General features: G+C 37.0%; 1 protein-coding gene and 1 pseudogene across 9 annotated transcripts in view; both read right to left on the bottom strand.

Moving 5' to 3' along the window:
- LOC129492699 (uncharacterized) overlaps positions 1 to 6,520 on the bottom strand; it is a 34,889-nt pseudogene extending 28,369 nt beyond the window's left edge.
- SNCAIP (synuclein alpha interacting protein) overlaps positions 1 to 26,575 on the bottom strand; it is a 150,184-nt gene that overhangs the window by 112,919 nt on the left and 10,690 nt on the right. The window lies entirely within an intron of this gene.

Here is a 26,575-nt window from a genome sequence, read left to right as displayed (position 1 = left end):
CAATCCACTTTTTCACAGAAATAGTGACAAAGATCACACTGGAATATTATCTTAAATGACTTTCATTAAAAATTATATCACAAGGAACAAAGTTTAAACTATAATTTAAGCTATGAACTAGATTAAAGACCAAATCAATTGTTGATTTTTCAGGATGTATTTTTTTGTACAAAACTATACAACAGTGCAGCTTAAATTAGACCTGTTATTGCAGAAATACTCAAAAATGTCATCAATTTTCTAGATATTTTCTCATCTTTTGATTCTGACATAGTTCTTATGTGAAACATCTTATGTCCTCATCCATTTTTGTTCTCTAATTTTCAATTGTTCATTGGTCCAACTCTGCTGGATCCTCATTTGTCAATGGGTTTATATGTGACTCAGGCAATTTTTCAGCATCAATTTCGTTGCATTAAAGAATTCTTATAATCAATTTCCTTTGTTGTATGGGTTGTATGTACACTATGCATAGCATTTTTATTGCATTTAATTGTTATAAGCATCTTATAATCAGCCCCAAACTGATGAACAGAAACATTAACTTGATAGGGTTTTAGAAGACTACTTTTATAACTAGCCATTTCATCAGTGAATATGTTCCTCTTCTGACAACTCCATTGTAACTGATCTGTGGGGACTCAGATGATGAGGGCAGGGACCTGTTACCACCCCACTATTCAAGAACATGAAGGTAATAAGCAATAGAAATTGCCTATACCATAATTCCACACAGTGAAAGCTATTTTATATGTCTTTTTTTCCTTTAATGAGTTAAGATATCTTAATAAATAAGAATAAACTTTATTTTTAGGTTTCCCATTCCTTTAACTAATATATAAAAAATACTTGGGAACTGAACATTTTCAAGTTGTATCCCAATTGTTATGAAAATTGGAATGAAAGGCATATGTCCTTTGAAATACGTAATAATGGATGGGGGAATCCCAATAATTTGAGGAAAATTGAAATATATTCAGTATTTGTCAATATTTCTATCATTTTTAAGAGAAACCATTACTGACTTAAGAGGTAACAACAAACTATCTATACCTTGGCTTGCTCATAACATGCTTGGTAATGTTGGATATTCATAGGCCAAGAAAAAAATGGAAATAAAAAGGGAAACACTTTTATTTTTTTTTTTTAAAAGAAAATCGTTATCAGAGGAAAAATCAGAATGAATGTTTCCCAAATTCAACTTTGCCTTCTTTTGCAGAACTTCACAGTCCTATGTTAGGTGAAAAAACAATATACTTCTTTTTATAATTTCTAAAAATAAGATACAAACAGAACTGTTTGAATAAGGTGTCCACTATACCAAGGTGTCATGTCACATGCATTATTTTAGTTGAAAATGTGAAGAATTTCTAGAAATTGAAAACTTAATTAGAACGGTGACAAAGTAAGATCAATAATTTTTTTTTTTTTCCAATTGAGGGTATCTACTCACAGGTGGAAGTGTCAATGACTTTCAAATCATCTGGAGAAACAGAACCATTGTTACATGGCTATGCTTATGATTTTAGCGTGCTGTAAACATGTGCTCACATGAATACACATACACAAACACTCACACACTATTGTTATCTTTGCAGTCTGGCCTCAAGCACAGAAGCCTGTCAAGAGAAGAAAAAAAAAAAAAAGGGAAAGAAATCACTCCCTAAAGCACTCCTACAACCGGTCAAAAAAAGCAGAGCTGGTAAACAGATGTTCTTTGTGGTAAAGATGTTATGACCGTCACTTTATCCTAGCAAGCTTTAAAAAGTGTTTCTCACATAGACCTTCCAGAAAGCTGTAATATATTATAGATGATAAAGAATTCATAGTCTATCCTTTCAAACAATTTGTGGGTAAAGTCAGGCAAATAACACTGGATTTTTGAAGGTTCTACTGAAGCACATGTTTTTTATTCCAGTTACATTAAAACATTGAGTTATATTTAATCTAATGATAAAGATTAGCTCACTCACATCTGGAAATCACTCCTAGAAAGCTTGCCTCAACTATGTTTTAATTATTTGGTAATATAATTAATGTGATTGGAAAAATCCCTACACAATCCATTGACAACTGCTTTCATTATATCTATAATTGTATACATATCATTAGTCTCTCTTAGAATGTCACAGTTTAAATATCTCAGTAGTCAAAATTATTACTTTAATGTGGCTACCAAAAGGTTTGAAAATAGACTTTTTGGCTTAGTACTACTATGGACCTGAAATGTCAAAAGACTTGCAACTAGATCATTTCAACCCTACTTTCATTTACCCAAATTCCAATAAATCATTAAAATGAATTCAAGAGTCCTATTATTCAGTGACTAGAAGGAAGATACATACTAAGTGTCTACGGATTTAGCTGTCTAGCATATCCCTAATTTTACAGGTCTAAAACTCTATTAGTTTACAAATCTATTCTTTGCAATAGACAGGATCTAAGTGGATTTATTGGTAAAATTGTCTTCTCCTTGAATAAAGAGAAAAGAGGAAGTTTTATTTTGCCTTCGCAAAAAGCATCAGCTATTTGAGACAAGCTCTACTCCCTCACTGCTAACATTGGAATCCTACTTTTAACCTCATTTAGTGATGTTAATGTACTTAGAAAATACAGAGCCACATAGAGCAAATCACAGGATAAAGCAAATACATTTTTGAGTTTTTTTAAAAAGTCCCCAAGAGAAGGAATTCTAAGGAATAATAAAAATACTATTAGCTGAACCATGTAGGGTAAGTCATTCTTTTGGGTCTCCATGAGCATAATTTATTTGAATTGCTAACACTTCCAGGAAGACCTGTGGCTACGGCCTGGCTGCACTGGACCTTTTCAAGTAAGAAAGTCATTAGAGGGCATGCTTTCCTGGAATGCAGGGCCAGGTCATATTTATCTTTGTATCCCTCCATATCACCTATTATATGTTTTGCACTTACTGGAAAGTTAATATGTCTATTAATTGAAGAAAATGTTCTCCTACCAGATAGAATTTCCATAATTGGCAGCCCTCTCCTCTTTTCCCTCTTTCTTTGTTCCCTTTCACCTTCACTCATCCCATCATCATTATAAAACTACACCAAAAAACCGTGACTGCTGGGCATGGTGGCTCACACCTGTAATCCCAACACTTTGGGAGGTTAACGTATGAGGGTTGCTTGAAGCCAGGTGTTCAAGACCAGCCTGCGCAACAAAGTGAGACCCTATCTCTTAAAAAAATGCCAGGCATGGTGGCATACATCTGTAGTCCTAGGCACTTGGGAGGCTAAGGCAGGAGGATCACTTGAGCCCATGAGTTAAAGGTTGCAGTGAACCATGACTGTGTTGTCTCTAAAGCAACAACAACAAAAAATCCCGACTCCAGGTGTTGATCAATGTTTTAGAGTTCAAGAGGGATAAAATATGGCCATATTATACCATAAACGGAGGATGGGAATAATGCTGTACAGAGATCATGGGAGTTGGGGTTTCAGGCAGGGGATCTATCACTAATACACTGTGAGACTGCAGGAGGCAACTCCTCTCCAAGCCGCAGCCAACAAAGAACTGGGATAGAATATTCACTTTAGTTCTTCCATTCTTTAATTAATCTGTAATAAACAGGTGCCCAATCCATAGCCCTAGGATTGCTCTAGCCTCTTTAGGACTTTTCATATACCCCAGGAAGTAGGTATGGGGAAAGGAAAAACAAAAACAAATCCATTATTTTTACTATTTTGACTCAATGTTTAAAAAGTAAGAAATAGGTTCTTTGAAAGAGCTAAATAGGCATTATAATTAAGAAACGTACGAGGGAATTCCAATAAACCAATAACAAAAAATTTGATACAACATTTTTTAAAAGATAAGTTGTCATAGCCGTTTTGTTGACAATACTAGTGAATCCTGGCATCTTCCCATGACCAGGATGTGATTCTTGTCATATAAAATTTCAGTGGTGGTCAGTACACAGCCTGAAGAGGCTGCATTCTCTACCTTGTTGGGACATATGTTCTTAATTTTTCAAGACCAGAACACATTTGGTAGAATGTGTATCTTTATTATTTTCTCGGCTTACAGTATTTTAGCCCAAATATTTCTGGACCTTATAACTAGGCTAAGAATTTTGTGTTCTATTTTCATGAAGAAATGCATGTTTCCTATTAAAGGCAACTACTTCAGTTCAAATTATTGAGGATAATGGTACTTAAATATGTGTAACTGGTTAAATTTGGGAAGCTGAAAAAATAAGTATAAATCAAGAAAGATTTGAAAATATATAATAGAAATTTTAAACTCTGAATGGATAAATTGTTACTTACTTGAAATTTAAAACTCTCAATTGTTAGCTCTGAAACTCAAAACAGCATTCAAAGGAATATTGTGCTTGTCCCTCTGTACCTTCCAGTGAAACTACCCAACAGTAGACTTTTGCTTATTGATATATTTTGAGTGACTGACTATAAGAAATGTTGGTATTTCCTACTGTTTTCTCACTTCATGCATCATCTGAGCTTTCTCTCCTCATTTCCTTGTAGCTCAAAGCCCTCTCCTCTCTGAAGGCATTGTTTGCTTGACATGAAAAATAGACCAGCAAAACTAATTATATAAAATGAGGGAAAAGCCTAAATCTCAATTATGAATTGATTAATTAATTACAAAACCATTAAGTAGAATGATCATACTTTAAGCCATCCTTCTTCAATAAAAATTATCTCAACTATTTATTTTCAGCTATGGTTGTGATCTTTAATATCCTCAAGCTATCTTTTTACAGCAAGTGTTTCTAAATAATTGACTCATTTAGCCAACAATTACTCATGGATTCAAATTATATGGCAGGCATTGATCTGTGCTCTGGGGTAACAGCACTAAAGAAAAAATGTCCCGCTCTCATGAAGCTTACATTTTAGTGGAGGAGGAGAACAATAAACAATTAAATATGAGTTTCAGGTGGAGATGAGGGCTAGGAAGACAAATTGAGTAAAGTAGGTGAGGGAGACAGTCACAGGGTTGTAATATTTTTGAATACAGTAGCCATGGAAGGCATGGTACCCTTGGGCAGAAGTATCTGAAAAAAAGAAAAAGAAAAAATAAATTCAACTTGGCCTTAGACCTCAGCCACATTCTCCACTTCAACTTGACCATCAACAGAGCTAATGTTTTGATGTCTAACTGGTCTCTCATCTTGTTAGGAGAAGAACTGGTTCTCAGCCAGAGGTGCCTGTGCCCCTAAGAGACACTGGGCACTGTCTGAAGACATTTTTGATGATGACAACTGAGTAAGAAGTTACTACTCACATCTAATGTGTAGAAGCCAGAGATACTGAAAAGTATTCTACAGTGCACAGAGATCAACAAACAACCCAATCCAAAGGGTCAGTAGGACCGAGGTTGAGAAACCCTGCCATAGCGATTGAGGTATATAACCGGCTTTTCTAAAACCCTCAGAGAAAACATGTGTGACAGAGTCTCATCGTTTGAGCATCTATGCATAGCAGTGATGATTTATCTACAAAACATTCTTGCTGATCCATGAAAGCAAGATATAATTGTTATATTTCATTATTTCAGTTTTAAGAAAAACTGCTTACATATAAAAGGCATACTGATGTAGTTTCAAATATCCTATAGTTAAAATAAGAACTAATCTGAACAATCTCCAGTTCAAATTATTAAAATGTTCAAAATGAGATCCAACTCAAATGATGTGTTGTTATTTGAATAAAAGATTTCAGGCAGTAACGACTATTAGGAAAGATGGGAGGTGAGGGGGAAACATAAAAAAACGACTTAATGGGCAACAGTTCAGCTCCATGAGCAAATATTTAGCTATCCACAACTAAGAAGTAAGCAGAAAAGAGGTAGTTGATTTAGTCTGAGAACTAAATTCCTAAGTAGGTTTCAGCATTCAGATGTTCAGTTTGTATTTCTGCCACTGGAAAATCTGGTTGGTATGAGGACTTCTATGACGTTAACTCATGAACGTATTTGCCAAAACTATTTTAAGGTGCCGTCTACCCTGGCATTTCTTCCAAAACAAGGGTAATCACTTATTTAAGAGGAAAGGAAGAAAAAGACATTCTATTTGGTTTCCTATGTAAGGCAAATATGAGGATAGCATTTCATATATCAATTGCAGATATCTTTTACAAGACATGTATAAGATAAAAATAACATATCCTAAACATTCTGCCACTGGAAAAAGTGCAATGCCTTATCACACTGTCACCATGAAAGTGAATGACAAAAAAGGAAGTTAAGGTTAAGGTTATGGAATGCATCATACATACTGGTGAGCAAGGCAGAGAGCTGGGGGCGGAGACACACGGCTGTGTTTAGAACATGGGCTTTGGAGCCAGACTCGGGCCTTTACCCACCAGTTACCTGAAGAATAACCACAGGCAAGTTCCTTACCCTCCCTATAAGCCTGTTTCTTCACCTGTAAATTGGGGATAATGGTCATTAAAAGTTCCCTAAAACTTCCTTGAGGGCTAAGTGAGACAATGTCTGAAAGCACCCCCACTTCATCATAGGACTCAACCATGGCTGACAGCTATTAAGTGGCATGTGGATGGAAATGGTCTGTGTTTTCTTTAGTTTACAAATCCATATCCAGTGATGTGAATCATGGTGGAGATGCCGGATCTCTGCTTGCAGGAGGCCCCAGGAAGCCTGCAGTAGTAATTCCTATGGACATTCCCTGAGGACCTGTGCCCTGGGAGCAGTGACTCCATGGGATAAACGTAGTTGCTGGTTCCACTCTTCCATTCCCCAAACTGCTCAGATCAGTCCTCCAGTTTCTATGCTTTGACCTAAGTACTCGGGTGACAAGACAACAGTGAATAGGCCATTGAGGAGAGGAGTAGAAGAGGAAGAAGGGAGAAACCAAAAAATTGCAATTTTGGGTATAATAATGCTGATGCCTAGCAACCAATAGTCCGATCAGTGGGAGAATGGGCAGCTGATGGGCAAACAGCTAAAATCGAAAACATCCTTGTGTGTCATCATTCACAGAAGTGTTAGTTCCACCCTCCTAGAGAGGGGCTAAAATTGAAAACATCCTTATGCATCGTCATCCACAGAAGTGTTAGTTCCACCCTCTTAGAGGGGGATATGGCTTGAAGGAAGCAAACATATTTTATATAAATTTGCTGCAGAAACTCCCTTTATTTTATATTCCTTTAACTTCATTCAGATTCCATGACATAATCAAGAAGTGGATTTGTGAGAGACAAAGGATTTTGGAAGCATCTAAATTCAGGATGGAGTATTGTATTTTAAGTACTAGCTGCTCCCCACACCCCAAGAATCTCCTCCTATCCAACATTTGCAGGGTACTAGGGGTGGATTTTACATGGTTGGAGGCTGCTCAAAACAAAGGCGTTTCCTACAGATCCCCGAGAGATGAAGGCTCTACTGCTCTTTTGAGGAGGCACTGAAGGGGCCAGTGAAGGGCGGCATGGAAAATTACACTGTTTTCCAAATAAAAGGGTAAAATAAACTGGAGGTTCTCTGCACTTGTCTGAATTTAGGCAAAGTTAATTTAAAGCCTAGGATTGGGTTAACTTTCAAAGGATTAAACCTGAATCTTTAAGTGGGTTTGCCTTTTTAATACACTAAAACAGATGAAAGCCTTACGAAACAGGGAAATATATTGTTCCCTTTGGTGAATGTAACACAAAATTATAAAAAATGAATATTGACATGAATAATGTTGATTTTTATATTTCAGAGTGTGCACTTCCAATTTTTACATATTTGTTAGAAAATACCAATGACTAAAGTAGCTGATTCATTTAACTGACCACAGGCTTTACCCTGACATCTGAAAACAACTAAAGTTTCAAAATCTTTGCTGAGGCCAGGGAAGTGAGACTGTTCAACCTGTAAGCTCTGTATACTTCTCTTTCAACACTTTAAAAATGTGCCCTGTCAATTTTAAGAAAGACAAGGTGCTGATTATCCTCGCTGGTTAGCCAAGACATAAAGTAGAAATTTCTGGCACTAGAGATTCTAACTTTAAATATGTCCTTCCTCATGGCAAAGTAGGCTCTTGGGATTGAAAAGTAGGGGAGGGGTGGTAGGCCAGAAATGCATTAAAAACATTTTCCTTCCCTCTTAGTCCATGATCACTTGATTCAGTTTATGAATGCCTAACCCCTGTTTAAACTTAAATGTTAAGGTACTAATGCTAATTTATGAAAGCTCTCATGAAAGTAGCCTGAAAATCAGCTTAATAAACAGGTATTACTATCAGCAAGTACCTAATAAATTTGTCTAGATACAGGTGATGAAGTAGTAAACTTTACTCTAAAATTTCCAAGGAATTGACATAGGATTATGTGCTTTTGAATAACTGAATATCAATGTTCACATATTTTAACAAAAGGGGTCATTGAAATGATTACTTATGCACACAGGACAAAGTAATGAGAAACACGATAGTATGCAAAATTGTCAATGCTGATTACTTCAGTTCGATGTTCTAAGTTATTTTCATGGCTGCTGTAAATATTTTGAAAAATATTCGTTTGCCTCAAGGTATTGACACTACTCAATGGTCTTTTACCTAGAGATTCTTACTATTGTTGATGAAACAGGAACTGAAGCTTCCCTGGTGAAGGAACAGAGAAGTTTGTATTGGAAGAAACTAGACTATTTTTTCACTCTCTTCTATTTATTCCCATTTCCATCTACCACTTAATAATTCTTACCAGGCAACTTAGCATAAATGAAGGGGAAAACATGATGGCTCTCTGTGTTCACATATACAATGAGGGGACAGTACTACATAGTACTATTTACATTTGGCTCCTCAGTATTTAAAATAATTCAATTGCATCTTGACCCTCCTCATCCATCACATGTACAAGAAGCACAGCAGAATTCCCATGTTCTCCAATGAACAACCAAAGGGAAACTCAACACATGGAAAAAATACCTCAGGTGCAACAGGGAAAAAAAAAAAATCTCCCTACAGTTTCCAATTCTAAGTAGGTTTTGTATCGTGTCTTATTCTAAACAGCTTGTAATGGCAATTTATGAGTGCCTGATGACTATAACATATTGTGGTCTTAAAAAGAAAAAGGTAATAGTAGTTTGGCTTCTTGTTGAAATTCCATTTTTTATAGATTATATTGTTTTCAAGCTGAGTTGAGTCTGAAATTAATATAATTAACCGCCTGCTCAGTTATACTCCTCTATTTTCCATTCTCATTCATCTTTTCTCTATGCCCCTGAAGACAGACTTGGAAGGGAAGGAAACTTGTATTCAGTCGTTTAATATTCCATGTTAGTTCCCAGACTTCTGTTCTAGCAGTCAGTATTAGTCAAACATGAAAACAACTTGAGAAATCACAAGAGACCCTTCATAGCCGACCAGCTTGCATTCCATAAATAGCACTTACATTTTCTGCTAAAAATGTTATAAAAGCATATCAAGGATATCAGACAGACAAATGATCAGATAAAAACTGACCAAAAAGATTTCAATCAAGACAGGAAATCTCATACCGAGATAGGTAAATGGGAATGAGGAAAGGTGGTGTCAAATTTTGGACCAATCAATAATAAAAGACAACATGCCAAATGAAATAGAATTCCAACTGCCTCTCCCCCTTTGGCTAAAAAGTACACACATGGCTTAAACTAAAAAACTGGAGGGTTACTATATTTTTGACACTTATAGAAGAAAACTTACATGTATCCAAAGTTGGTTTTGATTCTATTTTGAAGATTCTGTTAAGATAATTAGTTGTCTACTCAAAATTGATTGGCATTCCATGTGTGTAAAATGGAAGACAACCCAAGACTTCGGTCTCTCTTTAACTTAGATGGGAATGTGAACACCGGAGGTCTACAGGCTACATGCAGCCCACATAAGGGATTGATATGGCTCACTCAGTGTCCTAAAAATCAGAAAATTTCACCAAAACATCCATATTTTTATCTTATCTTGAAAGTCAGAAGCTGTGGAGAAACTGGCATGGCATTCCCAAATGATCACAAACTCAACTTTCTCCAGGCCTACAAAATTCAATTTGTCAGTACCCACTACTCCCCACTGTATAGTACTCAAGTGCCCCTCCTTCCTGCCTTTGTACACCTAACTTTGGAATCCCTGGCCTAGAAGCAGAGATGCATGTGAATCTTGCTATAAACTCTCATGTTTAGACCACGAAGAATTTTAGGAAATAAGCATTCTTTTAAAGATTTGGGCAAACAGACATGGATGACATAAAACTTCTTCCAAAACAATGAAACATGAAAGTTTAATAATCACTGTACGTTATATGTCAATTCTCTAGATATTATAATCATATTTAATTTTTGATTTCATATAGTCAATAAAAGAGAAGTTCAAGATATCCTTAATTTGGATTTCATTCACAACCTTTATAAATTGTCAATATCAGCATAACTTTATATATGTGTGCATACGAAATGGTATAATTGTAGTTCTGTGACCATTTTAATACCCACGACAATAAAAAAGTGATAAATTATTAAATTATTAGTTGGTTTTTACTGTAGCACTAGCAGTGATAATCCAATTTAGGGGCCTTTAGATTAATACCGACAAATTGTGAGCATGAATTTTTCAGCCAACTGACTTATGGTTGTTAACGAACACACATGCAAGTGTAAAGTGTTCATGATGTATTAAAATTCTTTATTTACATATATCTACATCCCTCTATCTGCATTTCAAAAGGCAAACATATCATTTGTTTTTAGTGCTAAAATGCTAAATAATTTATAATTCAGAGTTATACAATATATAGGGGAGACTGCATTAATCATGCAGAAGTATCCGTTCTATTTAAATTTTTTTAGCTAAATGCTAAATAATTTAGCTAAAATGCTAAATAATTTATAATTCAGAGTTATACAATATATAGGGGACACTGCATTAATCATGCAGAAGTATCCATTCTATTTAACCATGGTTTAATCCATTAAATTAAGATTTGAGCTGAAACCAAAGACATGAATAAAGTAATAGTTGCTTGAGAAAAGACTTAAAATACTTCAGATTGAGATTGTCATTTACTTCAATGTATCAAAGAATATATGTGACTCAAAATATTACAATGACTCTCCTTATTCCTTTTTATATTATGGAAGATGAAATATTATATAAATATCTGACAAATGTCTTAAAGTCCTCTCGAATTTTCTGACACAAGCAGTACCCTATTAAAATAAACCAGGTAACAAGAGAACCTTTTCTACTTCAGTTTTGCTGTCAAAAATAAACCAGAGGAGGCAGGGCGCGGGGGCTCGCGCTGGTACTCTTAGCACTTTAGAAGGCCGAAATGGGCACATCACCTGAGGTCAGGAGTTTCAGACCAGCCTGGCCAACATGGCGAAGCCCCGTCTCTACTAAAAATGCAAAAATTAGCGGGGCATGGTGGCAGCATGCCTGTAGTCCCAGCTACTTGGGAGGCTGAGGCAGGAAAATCACTTGAACCCAGGAGGCAGAGGTTGCAGTGAGATGAGATCATGCCACTGCACTCCAGCCTGGGCAACAGGGCAAGACTCCACCTCAAAAACAAACAAACAAACAAAATCCTAAAATACAGAGGAAACAGATTGTCTCAGAGCAATGAAGTTGCATCACTTGTCATGTGATTCAACTGTGGGGAATCAGGTAACTATTTCTCTCAGTAAAAGAGACACATCATTCAGGCATTCTAATCAAGAAAGCCTTAGGAAGTTATTCTCATTAAAAGGAAGTTTAAAATCATTTCAAAATTTGTTTAAGTCACATTCTTTAAAGTGCATATGCTTACATTTCTCCTAATGGCCACTCAAATAATTTCTTTCTACTGGTTCCACAATCTCCTCTTCATAAATAAAACAATTATTATGTAGGATCATTGAAAGGTTGATATTGTTCTGCACCCACAATATATGTGCAGTATACCTACAATATACCCATATTTTCCCTTTTCCCATGTTAATCCCATTGGAAGGGGAATCAAGCATGGGATTTGGAAACAGTAGACCCAAGTTCACCTCTGACTCCTGCCAACATTTTGCATCATTTCTTTTACCTGTTAATTCATCTACTAAATGGGGGCAGAAGTACAGGGCAGAAGCCATCCTGGAATGGTCCTGTTTTCATAAGATGCTAGGCCACTGTCATCAGCACTACATTCCCGCTAAAGTGAAGATAAAAATACTTGCCTTGGCCAGTGCGGTGGCTCACACCTGTAATCCCAGCACTTTGGGAGGCTGAGATGGGCAGACTGCTTGAGCCCAGGAGTTCGAGACCAGCCTGGGCAACATGGTGAAACCCTGTCTCTGCAAAAAATACAAAAAAATCACCTGGGTGTTGTGGCATGCACCTGGGGTCTCAGTTGCTCGGGAGGCTGAGGTGGAAGGATCACTGAAGCCTAGAAGTTTGAGGCTGTAGAGAGCCATAACTGCACCATGGCACTCCAGTCTGGGTGACAGAGCAAAACCCTGTCTCAGAAACAACAACAACAACGAAAAGAAAACACCTTGCCTTTTTACCAGCCAAGGCTGCGACAACGGCCAAAGGAGATAAACACTTAGCTTAAAGGACAAATTTCTGAGGTCTGGGAGGACAAAAAGTTATCTACTGAAATAGAAAACCTCCATGGTCCAGGGACTAGAAAAATGAAGGACAGGACCAAGAAGAAGAAGAGCATTAATATGGGCAGATGTAGGTTAGAGTCATTGCTACACCAGTAACTAGCCATATGATCTTGGGCAAGTCCCCTAGCCCCTCTGATTCTATTTATTAGCAGAATTGGACAATAGTACCTTCCATGCAAGAGAGCTGCAAACATTAAATGACAGAAATATTTAATGGTCGTAATACAGTACCTAAGACTGAAAGTGTCTCATTCTGTGTATCTATTACACACACACTCTCTCTCTCTTTTTCTCTCTCTCGATAACCAGTATTGGCTAAATATATTACTTCTATGCAAAACAGGCTTATTTGAATAATTTCTTTTGGTCTTATTTTGTCTGTAGAAGAAGGCCTCCCTCTGTGATAACACTATATAAGTTAAGTCTTAATAATAAAATGCAGATATTATTCTTGATTATTTCCTTTTCTGTCTTAAAATTTCAAAATATTTCAGCCAGCTACTAGAAATGGCATTGTCATGAATCGCCAGATTCTTTTTCAGGATTTAAGGACATATTTGCCCAGCTCCTGGTAAAGATGTTGCCTGATGGCCCTCGGCTTTCAGCTTTCTATAGGAATTGCCCTGGGCTAGAAAGAGCCACCTTCCTGGGGCAGCCTGTATTCATTCAGTAACTGGATGGCATGGAGTTATACAGGCCAGGTGCCCTTGCTCCAACTCAGTACAATGCTGAAGAGCCCTCCTAGCTTCAGAGCTCTCCATGGGTTGGCTGGGGCTTTAAGTGAGACTATGTCAGAGCCCAACTTCTCCTCCTGCCCTCTCTGACTCCTTCCCTTCCTTCCACAGGTGTTGAATCCAACAGCAGTCCCTACTAAGCTTCCTGCACAGACTCTGTTTCCTGGAGAACCTGATGTACAACAGTTAAAGTGCAGAGAAACCCTCTGCCAAACTTTGGTGTGCTTTAAAAGTTATGGCAGTCAGGCTCCCTTTACTGTCATACCTGGAACACTTTTACTTTTCATAAGAGCTGGTGTATCTGCTTGCTGTACAACTACAAATATATACTTTTGATTAAGAAAGTTGGGAAAAAAATAAAAGCAGTTTAATTTAGCCCAATGATTGTTTTGACTTATTTGTGAATCAAGTGGTTAACAGAATTGAACTGTTATTTTGACAATGTCAAGACAAATCCTTAGATATGTCATACACACAAAAAGCCTATCTTTTGAGTCCTTGACAATTGTTCATCTCAAACTTCTCTATAAAACTGCTTTCCTCCTAACAACAATTTCCACCAAAGATAAATGCTAAAATGTTAGATTTTATTTTTCTTTAAAATAAGATATTTTAGTCATCAAGAAAAAAGAGGAAAAAATTCCTTAAAAATGTGTATTTAAGTTGCCTATAAGCCTTCCTCCCACTCTTTCAACTGTGTTAGTTATTGAAAGTAAAGGTGATTTGTCACTTGCATTTTAAAATATCTCCTGGCCAAATCTACAGATTTAGTAATATCTCTGACAATGCAATAACATTTCCTGAAAACTGTAGTCCCCAAATCCACACCTATAGGGTCAATATAACTTTTGCCCAGGAGGCCTAGATTGAAGGAATAATATACAAATTACTGGACACTTACTGAAAATCAGTGGTTTATTTATATGTATAATGGTGACAATGAAATATTTACATTCTATTTAGTTTAGGTCTACTGCAAAGTCGAAAAAATTAGCACATTTTCTAATAAGATATTTTTCAATTGCAGAATGGTCTTTAAAAAAAAATTTTTCCTAATATAAATTCATAGTTCCCAGTCTAGGCTTTGCTGTTAAAATGCTTTCTCTAATCCACCCTGTTTTCCTTCCCTCAACGTTACCACCTGACATCCTCTGACAAGAACCTGTGCTAGTCGCACGGCATGTCACCTCTCTGCTGTAACTCTCTTGAGTATGAACTAGTCAACAGTTGACCTTAAACATAGGTCAGCTAGACTGCTAGCTCATTTTTTCATATAACGAAAAGTTAAACTCTGAAAAACCATCTATTTTATTGTCACCCACATCTGAGAGAAGCGATATGGTATAAGCCTCCAAGTACGAACTTGAATCTGAGGTTCCTAGGATTCAGATCTCAGCCGGGCCTCTTGCTGGCTGTGTGACTTGGGTAAGTCATTTGAAAACTTGCTTCATTTTTTTTTTTCATCTGTACCGTAGAGATGTGAAATCTTTCTGACCTCACAGGGTTATTGCTTACATGAATTAACATAAATAAAGCGTTTAGAACAGTGCCCGTACCTGGTATATGTTATGTAAGTGCTAGTTTTTATTAGTTTGCCATTCCATTTTCATTTCTTTGAGTTCCTCTTCCTATAACCTCTTTGGAGAACTGAAGCCTGCCGTACCATCCTCTCATGTTGCTGTTTGACTCATCCTCTTGATTCACCTCTCTCCTCTTCACAAAACTCAGTCTTCCATGCTGATCTCTTCTTTCTTGTAGCCTCCATCTCCCCCATCTTTACCATAGTATGTATTCCATTTCCCCACAGTTTCTGGCTTCTTATTGTTGTCTATCCGCAAACAATTCAGCCCACTGTAGCCTTATCATGTTAACATGTAAAAGGTAATTTACTAGCACGGGTAGTCTACTGCAATTAATAATCTTTAAGGCACACAACCACCCCTTGCTCAGGACTACTGCTGTTACAAAGCCTGGTGCTGATTCTTTAATAGGTCATATAGTAAGCTCTGTCTTGACTTAATTTGGCAGTGAGATACCATGATTGCTTAAGTGCTCAAGGGAAATGGTAGAACAATCAGAATATAAGATGTAGTTTCAAATTAGATATGAACTTGAATTTGAAAGAGACCACTGCTTCTCTGTAAATGAGACATGGTCTTCGCCAACAAAGTGACTTCATTCTTATTTCATCTAATGGCATTAGCAACAATATCAGCTTTGGTTTAAAGAGTTCCTGAGATTCTTCAGAGCTGTGTGAGGTACAAAGGACTAGATCTTGCTTTTGCAATAGCTACTGTGCATTGGCTATGCAAGGCAGGCAGTAGTAAAACCTAGCGGGAGTCAATAAACTGAGGAGATAGGACTTGGAAAATACCTAACCAACAAATAGGTTCTGTAATAATGTGACATTTTTATAGTCACATTTTTTAACCATAATAGCACTTGAATGGTACGCATTATGGTATTTCAATTTAGTCATTTATCTAAAAATGAGTTTTATCTTTGCTCATAAATAAGCAGTGACATTCCAGCAATTTGAAAAGCTCAGCTTCACCTTTTGCTGGGAAGCTCATTTTACAATTACAGAAACACATGCCCTTTTGTGCCATGTTGCTTAATCTTTGATTTATGGCTTCTACCTTTGTGCTAACCTCTTTCTGTAAACTACACAAAGTTTGTACAAGCTCAGCTATTTCATTCTTATTTCTGATTTTAATGGCTTATTTTCTCCATAGTGGCCATGTCTCTCAACCAAATAGCTTTGGAAGAAAGTATTTACCCTTTCAGTTCACCAAATACTATTTAGCGTCTTAGTGTGTTCTCAGAGTCTGAAATAAGTAATGCATTTTCCTGAGAGCCTGGCCAGCTCTTTCAGAAAGCCTTTCTTTTCTGCCCCCTGCTTCTCCCATTGCTTGCGCTAATGTGCCTCACAGCAAAGCCCTTAAGCACAATTGCTGCCTGCTCTCCCTCCTTTCCCCACTTCACTTTTACCAAGCTCCCTCAGCCAGCAGGCTAGGGAAAGGAAAATTAAAATGGCATCAGAATCGTTTTCCTTCCAGTGCCACTGTCTACCTTTCAGTGGTGATACTTGGAGGTTTGCGGAGACACTCTCAACTTCTCCCACAGCTTAGCTACAGCTCTAGGTCTTGTCATATAATTCAGGGAACACTGGAGATGTCCTTTATGGCAGTACTCTTAATTCAAGGGAAATTATGTTTTGCTCTAAGTCTGTGGAAATAAGTATAATCTTATGCCCTCTTTCACCTGTATCCAAACATTACAGATTTGGCAGGTATGCTTCAAGGTATATTCTTTGGGGCTATTGCCAGTGACTTGTTTCATTACAGATGGATTTTCTTCTCTTTCCCCCTCATTTCTGTTATTTAGTGAGATGAGGAGAAATGTACCTTTACTCCACTATGTGCAAATAGAAGTCTTTATAAAAATTTTTGTAAAAATATAAAAAGATGCTGATGGTTGACTGTTAAGTGGGAAAATGCAAGATACAAAACAATATATCCAGAATGACACATCATTATGATATTAAATACATAAAGAAAGAAAACACACCAAAATGTTAAACATTGTCTGGAGTTGGAGAATGATTTAAAATTTTTCTATTGATGCATCTTTGCATCTTCCAAGTTTCTTATGTGTTTTCAGTCAACAAGTATCACATTCTAATCAGCCAACACTGTTTACAAAAAAAACACATTCATGTGGCAGCACTCCCTATTTAGGATTGTTTACTGAGTGCAGGCTTGTATCTGTACACTTATTCATTCAACAAATATTTACTGAATTTCTGCTATGGGCCAGGCACTGTGCTACGTTTGATGAACATATCAGTAAGCAAAAAGAAAGTCTTGCATGTATCATCTAATATTCTGGTGGGGGAGATAGACAATAGGCAAACAAATAAACATGACATGTTAAGTTAGGGTAAGTGCTACGATGAAAAAATAATGCAAAGTGAAGTTACAGAGAATGATACGGGATTAAGCGGAGACATTAAATGTGCTGAGTCTGGCTTGCCCCTTCCACCATGTGAGAACACAGAAGAAGGCAGCAGCTACAAACCAGAAAGTGGGCCCTCACCCGACATGAGTTCTGCTGGTGCCTTGATCTTGGACTTCCCAGCCTCTAACAACTGTGAGAAATAATTTTCTGTTATTTACAACTACCCAGATTATGGTATTTTGTTATAGTGGCCTGAAAAAACTAGGACGGTCATTAAATCAGTGAATATATATTTTTTTATCTCTAAGTAATTCTCCATAAGGACACAATATTTGTACCTTGAAAATATGTAGAGACTAATTATATCTTCTGAACTTCTGGGAAGCAGTGCATTTTTAAGGAGTCTTTCTGTTAAGGTGTTTAAGTAGCTAAAATAGTGAATAGTAAAAGGGACTGCTTAATGAACATTTAAAACCCAGTGAACTTGAGATTTCACATCACACAGGAATTAACTAGGGACCATATTTTTAATAAATTGTGTGCATTAAATTGGGGGGTCCCCAATCCCTGGGCCATGGACTGATATCGGTTCGAGTCCTGTTAAGAACCAGGCTGCACAGGAGAAGGTGAACAGCAGTGAGCAAGCAAAGCTTCCTCTCTGTTTACACCTGTTCCCCACTGCTGTCATTACTGCCCGAGTGCCACCTCCTGTCAGATCAGCAGTGGTATTAGATTCTCATAGGAACATGAACTCTATTGCGAACTGCACATGTGAGGGATCTAGGTTGTGCACTCCTTATGAGAATCTAATGTCTGATGATCTGTCACTGTCTCCCATCAACCCCCCCACAAGCACCACCGATGGGATCATCTAGTTGCAGGAAAACAAGCTCAGGGCTTCCACTGTCTCTACATTATGATGAGTTATACAATTATTTCATTATATATTACAATGTCATAATAATAGAAATAAAGTATACAATAAACGTAATGCACTTGAATCATCTGGAAACTACCCCCTCCACCAACTATGGAAAAATTGTCTTCCATGAGACCAGTCCCTGGTGCCAAAAGGTTTAGGGACTGCTGAATTAAATGATGGCTTACTACTAACATTTGTTCGTCTCAGTACATTTTTTCATGAATCGTATGGGAAAACCAAAGGCATTTAGACTGTACCCTAACAACACAAAGTTCCTTTAAGTAAATTTTAGTATGCAAAATTGTATTTTTCATATAAAACTAGGCAAATTTTCTGTTGTAACACACCTACAAGACATGAAAGCCAGGTGAAAATATAAGTTGATGTACAAATGCCGTAACTGCTCACTTTCTCACTATTGCTAAGAAATGAAGTTGTACACGGAGGTAAGCCCATACTTCATCGAGTGCTTGCTATATCCCACACTGTTATAGTGGCACATGCTTTTCTTTTTTCATTTAATCCTTAAAACAAAGAAGGCATCTCCATTTTGGAAGCTAAGCAATTTGCCCCCATCTTATAGCTAGCAAATGACGAGCTAGAATTCAAATCAGGTGCTCTCACCCCGGGGTTCACACTTTTACCTGTTAGTCTCCATTGACAAATCCTAAGCTTATGATGACTCCACTTGAAGTCCATTTTGATGAGGGTAATTCTAAAATACGTAACATATTTCCATATTTACTTGAAAACTGCTTTTGAATCTAACTTAATAATTTGTATGTACCTTTATAATTTTAAATACTTATTTTTAAAAGCCATGTTATTTTACTCTCTCATGATATATCTGCTTTTGGACATATAAGCTGTTTCTGCTCCTCTAATCTTAATAAGTTTTTTGCACCAAAGTTATTCAGATTTGTAAGTTAATGTAAGCTCCTCGGTGAGTTCTAACAAACATATGCTGGGCTGTCTTTTCATTTATCTATCTATCTATTCAATACCTTTATGAATTACTATAATAAATTTTCTTCACTTGATTTCTATTTCCCCTACCCTACTGGAAATGGGGATGGAAAGGAGACAATAAAGTTGAGAACAATTTAACAACTAAATAAGGCAAGACTTGTTGAGTGTTTCGATATTGGGAGATACTGGGAGGTTAGAGAAAGGGAGTATTGTGAATAATTAACCTCTTTTAAATTCTCATTTGTTTTCCTGAAATAATCCTGATTGAACTCCCTAGAATAAATCTTGTACTCAAATCTTTTTTTTTTTTTTGCCACATTACCTTTCCAAAGCATAGATTGATTTCTTTTCCTTTGAAGGAAATAATATATGTAAATAAATTAGCACCTTGTCTGGTGTATAATAAGTGCTTGGTAAACACTATTATTTTTGCTATAATTCTGTGCCAGACATGAAGCTAAGCATAAAAAATGTGGCAGACATGAATGAAACATGGTGCCTGGCATTGAGGAGCCTGCGGTCTAGTTGAGACAGAGAAGAGTAAATAATTTATCACCATACAATTGTGGAAACACTTTACCCCAACTTGAGTAGGGGCAGAGGTTAAGAGAAATGAGTTGACAGGGAAAGAAGCATGGCAACAGGAACAGGAACAGGAAAATACCAGAAGACTAACAAACTTTGGAAATTTTAGGAATCTTCAAGTTATTCAATAAGACTAGAAAAGGGTAAGGTACTTGCCATGGGTCCCATGAAGCTGGACAAGTGGGCAAGGCTCAAATCATAAGGGCTTAAATGTCATGCTAAGTGTTTTGGGATTTTATACTAAAGCAAGTGAGGGCTTACTAAAAATTTACTAGCAAAATCACTGATGTGATCAATTTGAGAAAGATCAATGTGTTAACGGTGCAAGAACTGATCAGAAAGGTGTAGAATTCAGTTAAGATGTTGCTGCAGTAATTGAAAGAGAAAATAATGACAATATGAAAAAAAGATACTGCTAGAAATGGGGATGGAAAAGAGACAATAATATTCAGAACAATTTAACAAGTAAGCCAAGAATTGTTGAGTGTTTAGATATCGGAAAATATTGAGAGCATTCAACAGAAGGGAGTATTTATGGATAATTTTTTGAAAGTTGGGGCCATTCACCAAACTAGGAAATTTGGACACAGCAAAGATTTTGATGGGAAGGTAATGAGTTTACTTTGGGGGTGCAGACTTTGCAAGAGCTGATAAACATCAAAATGCTGATGGCCAGAAGACAAAGAGGATCTCTAGTCCAGGACTAGAAATACAAATTTGGAAGTCACCAACACAGGTGATAGTATAAACCTTGAGAATGAGTGACATAATCTATGTAGGATTATTTATTTATCACATTCATTGAAAAAGATGTATAAGCTTTCTCTTACTGCAATGGGAAACAGATCAAGACTTGGCTCAAACTATCCTTTTAACATTATCTTCTGATACTCTGTACCATACATCTTACTGTGAAGTCACATCAAAATACTTGTATCTAGTTTCCCAAATTCTGTCTAATCCCAACACTGTCCCCTAAATTTTCTGCCTAGTGAATACCCACTTGGCCTTTAACTCTAAATCACGTGAGACTTTTCCTGTGATGCCTTTGAAAATCTAACCATCTTCCTCCCCATTCCACATGGAGATCATCGTTCCCTCTCTCCTTCTGACTATAGCACTTGGCACATGCCTCTACTACTGACATACAAATGTTTCTTCTCCACCAGATAGAAATTTCCTAGAAGAAAAAGACTGCATACACACAAAGAAATGTACCTATATAAGTCCGTTTTCACCCTGCTATAAGAACTACCTGAGACTTGGTACTTTATAAAGGGAAGAGGTTTAATTGACTCACAGTTCCACATGACTGGGAAGGCCTCAGGAAACTTACAATCATGGTGGAAGGCAAAGGGGAAGCAAGCACCTTCTTCACAAGGTGACAGGAGAGAGAAAGAGCTCAGGGGAAACTGCCACTTTTAAACCACCAGATCTCGTGTGGACTCCCTTACTATTATGAGAACAACATGGAGGATACTGCCCCTATGATCCAGTCACCTCCTACCAGGTCCCTCCCTTGACACGTAGGGATTACAATTCAAGATGAGATTTGGGTGGGGACACGGAGCCAAACCATATCAGTACCAGAGCATATTTATAGAATGACTGCCTGAAATAATGTGTCCTCCATCTGCAAACATCATCAATTACTCTAAAGAACCCATGCCTACTTCTGTTTGGCAAGCAGCCAAGGAAGGTTCTTGGGTATAACGTGATATTTCCAGTATGATCCATTAGGAACTTTATTACCACATTACTGGTACTCATGTCAACACAACTGATGTGGTGAAAACAGTGAAACCATTTAGAATAGTAATGACTATGAATACACTAGTTCCTCTCAATAAAAATTGGACTTTATTTCACTTGAGGCAAAAAATAAAAAGAGATGAAATCTAAACAGAAGTAGAGGTCTGGAACGAACAAAAGGAGATTTCACTTGGATCAACTGGGAGATCATTATGGTACTTTGATATAGTATCTCCTCCAGAAAGGATAATTCAAAGGCAATACATACATACATACATACATACATACATACATACATACACAGCTGAGAAAGTTTATGTGTGTTAAGTGTCCACTCTATGAAAGCATTTTCTTTATAAAGACAGAAGGCAGGACTGCCACCGGGAGATGGCCTTAAATAAGATGTTTATAAAAGTGAGAGAGAGACCTAAATGTTTAAATGAAAATAATTCCTTCTAGAAGCATGAGCTCTTCTGGCAACAAGATATTTGTTTTTGTCTACTCAGCTCCTTACACAGTTACACAGAAGGGACAATCTATAAATCCTTATTTGGGCTGACATCAAAAGACCTTGCAAATTGCTATTCCTCCCTTGACTCTACTTAATTGTAAAAAAAAAAAAAAAAAAAAAAGGAGACATTTCTGAAGTTCCCTTTCTTTCTATTCTGTAAGAGAATACTTGGACAATTTTTCCAAGGCAGTGAAAGATACACTCATGAGGTTTGAAATTTCAATAACTATGACAAATTTATTATCAAATGGAAAGAAGTTGTAGTAGTATGTTTTGTTTTTCAAGACGACCCCTACTTCTTTAGGGAATTTGTTAGTTTTCCTTCTTGAAAAACAGGTTAATGAATGTACTATAAGTTATAGATGAGATGACTCTAAATATCACAGACTGACTGACCTACTTTATGTGGCTTACGAATGAGAGCTCTAGGACAGAAGTCAGACAAATGTGTATGAGTAGAAAAACCTACTACACAAGCATTAGAATGCTGGTCTCCTATTCAGTGTTGCTTATAAACAGATCTACCCTCAAGAGCCTACAAGAAATTCATTCCTAAGGATCATCTGTCTTGAAACTACCAGGAAGATATAAATGTGAAAATGCTTAGCCCCAGCCCTTATAGTAATTAAGTTGAAGATGCTGAGCTGTCAATATTTCACCCCAATTATTATTCAATGGTCACAAATAGAGTTTATTAGTTTAAGCATACCCAATTATCCCAATTAGGTTATGTTTTAATTTACTTAACTTTGAAGTTGCAACTTTCTCTTCCAGACATGTTGTAACTGTGTATGCTGTGCAAAGAAACAAGGTAGGAAACCCTCACTTCACTTTTTAGTTCTGCCACTGAAGCACTGTGTGACCTTAGCCCTTCACCTCTGTTTAATTTTTCCCCATCTTTAACATTTGCAAGGTAATAGATTTCTTCTCACTTAAAAAAAAATTAAAGAACGCAAAAATATTGCAAACAACACTTTGTAAAAAAAAAAAAAGCTAATGATGACAATAATCCTTTGTTGGATGCATAATAAGAGCTAGTAGTTATACTAAATTCCTGATAAATCATGCCATTCTTACAGTGTCCTCTGAGATGGGTAATCACTGTGTCAGTCAGGTTCCCCAAAGAAAATAGATGGCATACTCAAATGCAATTTGAGAGTTGTTTAGTAAGAAGGGCATTTGCAAAGCTGTGGCCAAGGTTTAGAGAAACTACAAGCAATGATGTGGTACCCTGAGCTAGTAAGACTAAAAGGGAGCAGTTATCAGCTTGAACTTGCTTGGGGAGGGCACAGTTATTAGGACCCAGAGAACAGCCGTAGGGAGACAGCTGCCTATAAGCACATGTGTCTTACAGTAGGGAGAGGTGATCTGGTAAGGCAGAAGCCCAGGGAATAAAATACCCAAACCTCTCCCTCCCTACCTGTTTGTTAATCTTTTGCTGATCCATCCCATTGGCCAAACCCAACCGGAAGCCAGAGAACAAGGGAGCCTGCTGATTGGATTCCACAAGGCTGGCCAGCCATCTTATCACACAGAGCAGGTGGAGAAAGGGAGAATGGATCTGATATCCACTATTCTTATTTTATCCCAAGTGTCCCAAACTTGCCTTGAATAAATGAGATAATCAATAGATATTTGTTGATTAAAAAAAAGGGAAGAAACCATATCAAAATACTGAGGGGTTCAATAAGCTGTTCCAAATCACACATAGTAAGCTGCTGAGCTAGGCCTTGCTCTGAGGTTCAAGCCCATGCTCATAATCAGTTATTATATTATTCTGCCTCCTTTCCACCACCTCGATCCCATGTCATTTGTATGCTGTCAGGTATTCTGGGAGATAGGGGGAATGACTAGAATTAATACCCTTAAGAAACTTGTAATCCATGTGCCAGTTTTATCTTACTTTTCCGTCTGATTATTGTCAAAGCTCTAAATTCCTTTCTAGAATCAAATGTTCTGTAACAGCAGGTCTTAAGCATCTTATAATTCCATCACCAATTACTGCTAGTGGCTGAGCAGTGAAACCTTCCATCACATGGCATTTTGTCTACTTGTTTGACAGCACCACGCCTCAGATGGATGTTCTGAGTGTAAATAACAGGTAACACAATACCTATTGTGAAACAAGCCCCTAACCTCTATTAGCTGCAACGGAATAAGCCTTAAAGCTTATATTAGGAACACATTTACTTGTTAGACATGTTGAAGGATTCATTTATTCCACAGACATATATTGATCATACAGTACATACCAGACACTGTGATAGATACTCGTATACATTGAGAAAACAATTCATACCAAAATCAACAACTGGCGTTCTACAAGAATTAGTCAATAATTATCCACAGGGTGAGTAAAAGTGTGTTAATTACTGAGAGGTCATGAGCACACATGCTGGAGTAGAGTTGTGATCCTGGTCCCCAGCAGGACCCTTCCCTAATTCTATCCAGGTTGTTCTAAGCTTGGATGTAGGATATAATTTCACAATAAGCACAAGTCATCCTACTCCTGATTTGGTTCCTTGAGACAATTAAGTATTCTGCTATTTTTCCATCTCTTAGGAAGGACCCTGCTTTGAAATACCAGTCCCTTTGTGCAAAGGCCTGCCTCAAATAGATCAATTAGAAATTTTTCCCTGTGGGTTTTTCTTAGTCCTGTTTTTGAGCTTGGGGAGGCCACTCTTTCATGCCTGGTCCTGACTGAAATAGCACATAGCAATCTTTCATCTTTTTCAGGGACAAGGCAAGTGAACTGACATGTAGCTACTCCCTTTCATGCTGTGTAAGAATCATCTTTGCATTTTTAATAACTGTTGTATGATGTGTCACACAACAAGGTTTGCCAAAGCAGGGAGGGGATTGGAGGGGGAGGAGAAAGAAAAGTAAAGCAGAGTTGGTTTCCTACATGCACATTTTAATAATTTTGGAAAACCATCAACCTGGATCGAATTTCTGTACTAATTTGACAGCTTCCCACTAACGGCAGGAATGCAAAGCCATCAATTAGCCTCATGACAATTAGATTTTAAAGAACACTATTTTCTTGGTAACTCTAACAAATAGAAAACTTCATTTCACTGAAAATTCAAATACACTTTGTGATGCTTATTTTATCCAGGAGTTCTAGGTAAGACCACTTTTTCAAATACCCTCTGAACGCTGACTTAGGTGCACACACCTGTGCTTCCATTGGCAACAAAAGCTTTCAATGCACAGGACTTCTGCTGCATGAAATGCATTTACATACATTACATAAGAGAGAAGCAATGAGCAAGTCTGTTGCTGGGAGAGGCTCACATCCTTCTCACCAAATCAATCTGTAACTTTCAAATAGCTCTGCTGTATTTCCTAGCAACAGGAGTAAACACTGTACTACATCCAGTGCCCAAGATTTGTAACCACGTTAATCTGTGAGTACTCAACTTAATTAAAGATTAGACTTTTAAATTGTATTTTTAGTGCACAACAGTACTGCTAAATTATGATTATGAGTGGCTAAGTGTGCTTACATCTGCAGAATGTGGGGAATGAAAATGAATCACTTATTTTCATCTTGATATGACTGCTCTTCTCTGAGGCACTGTTGCCCGAGTTCATGGGCCTTGGAGTTCATTGGAATTCTATGGTTAAAACACAGCTTGGAGACCTCATTTATGAAAATTCTTTTAAACCTTTCACCACTTCGACAAATCCAGTCCAAGTTCACTGAGCCAATTCAAAAGTAGCTCTCAGCCTTTTTATAGGTTTTCAGTTACACCAACACAGAACACCAGAGCCGTCATCTTTGAAGAAATATATTTTAGTTGCAAAGAGGCACGAATTCTTTTTTAAGAATCCCAAATGAAAGCAGCATTCCCAAAACTGTAGCCAACAGAACTCTATCTTGAAGTGTCCTTGTCTTACTAAAGACAAGATCACCAAATTACTTAAACATGGCTAATGTTTAGTTATCTGCTATAGGATGTATGCTATTATTTTTAAGATTTTACTTTGCGGATATATTGGCAAGCTACCTCACCCTCAAACTGTTCCAAATATCTTTTTTGAGGAATTGTTTAAAACATTTTCTAGACTTCATTCATCCTCCTAAAACATAGTGTGTGACAACAGGATTTATTTTTCCTGTATGCACTCAGAAACAAAAACTCACAGCAGGTCAATGAGCTCTCCAGGTTGAAACTGGTAATCAATGGTAAAACTGAGGTTAGACCTTATTCAACTTTCCATTCCAGTGTACTCTTTAAGTGGGCCTGAGGTAACCGTGCTGTTTTCTGAGATAAAAATTCCTCTTAAAAATGTTTATATGACTTAACAGATCAAGCATATTTTCCTCCATTTTCAAACTTTGAATTTATTTGAATATGTGGTTAGTATGGTTTTATGGAAGTACCAATCTTTTAGACTGGGTTATATGAATTATTTTAAGTGACACTTATCTTTGGGGGTAAAGTAGATAAGCTAACATGCACATTAGTTGGTTAGAAGCACTTGCAAAATTTAAATACTGCATGTGCAAAGGCAAATTGACATAGGATATAA

Source organism: Symphalangus syndactylus, chromosome 11, assembly GCF_028878055.3.
Source record: "Symphalangus syndactylus isolate Jambi chromosome 11, NHGRI_mSymSyn1-v2.1_pri, whole genome shotgun sequence".
NCBI lineage: Eukaryota > Metazoa > Chordata > Mammalia > Primates > Hylobatidae > Symphalangus > Symphalangus syndactylus.
This window is presented reverse-complemented; position numbering and strand designations above follow the sequence as displayed.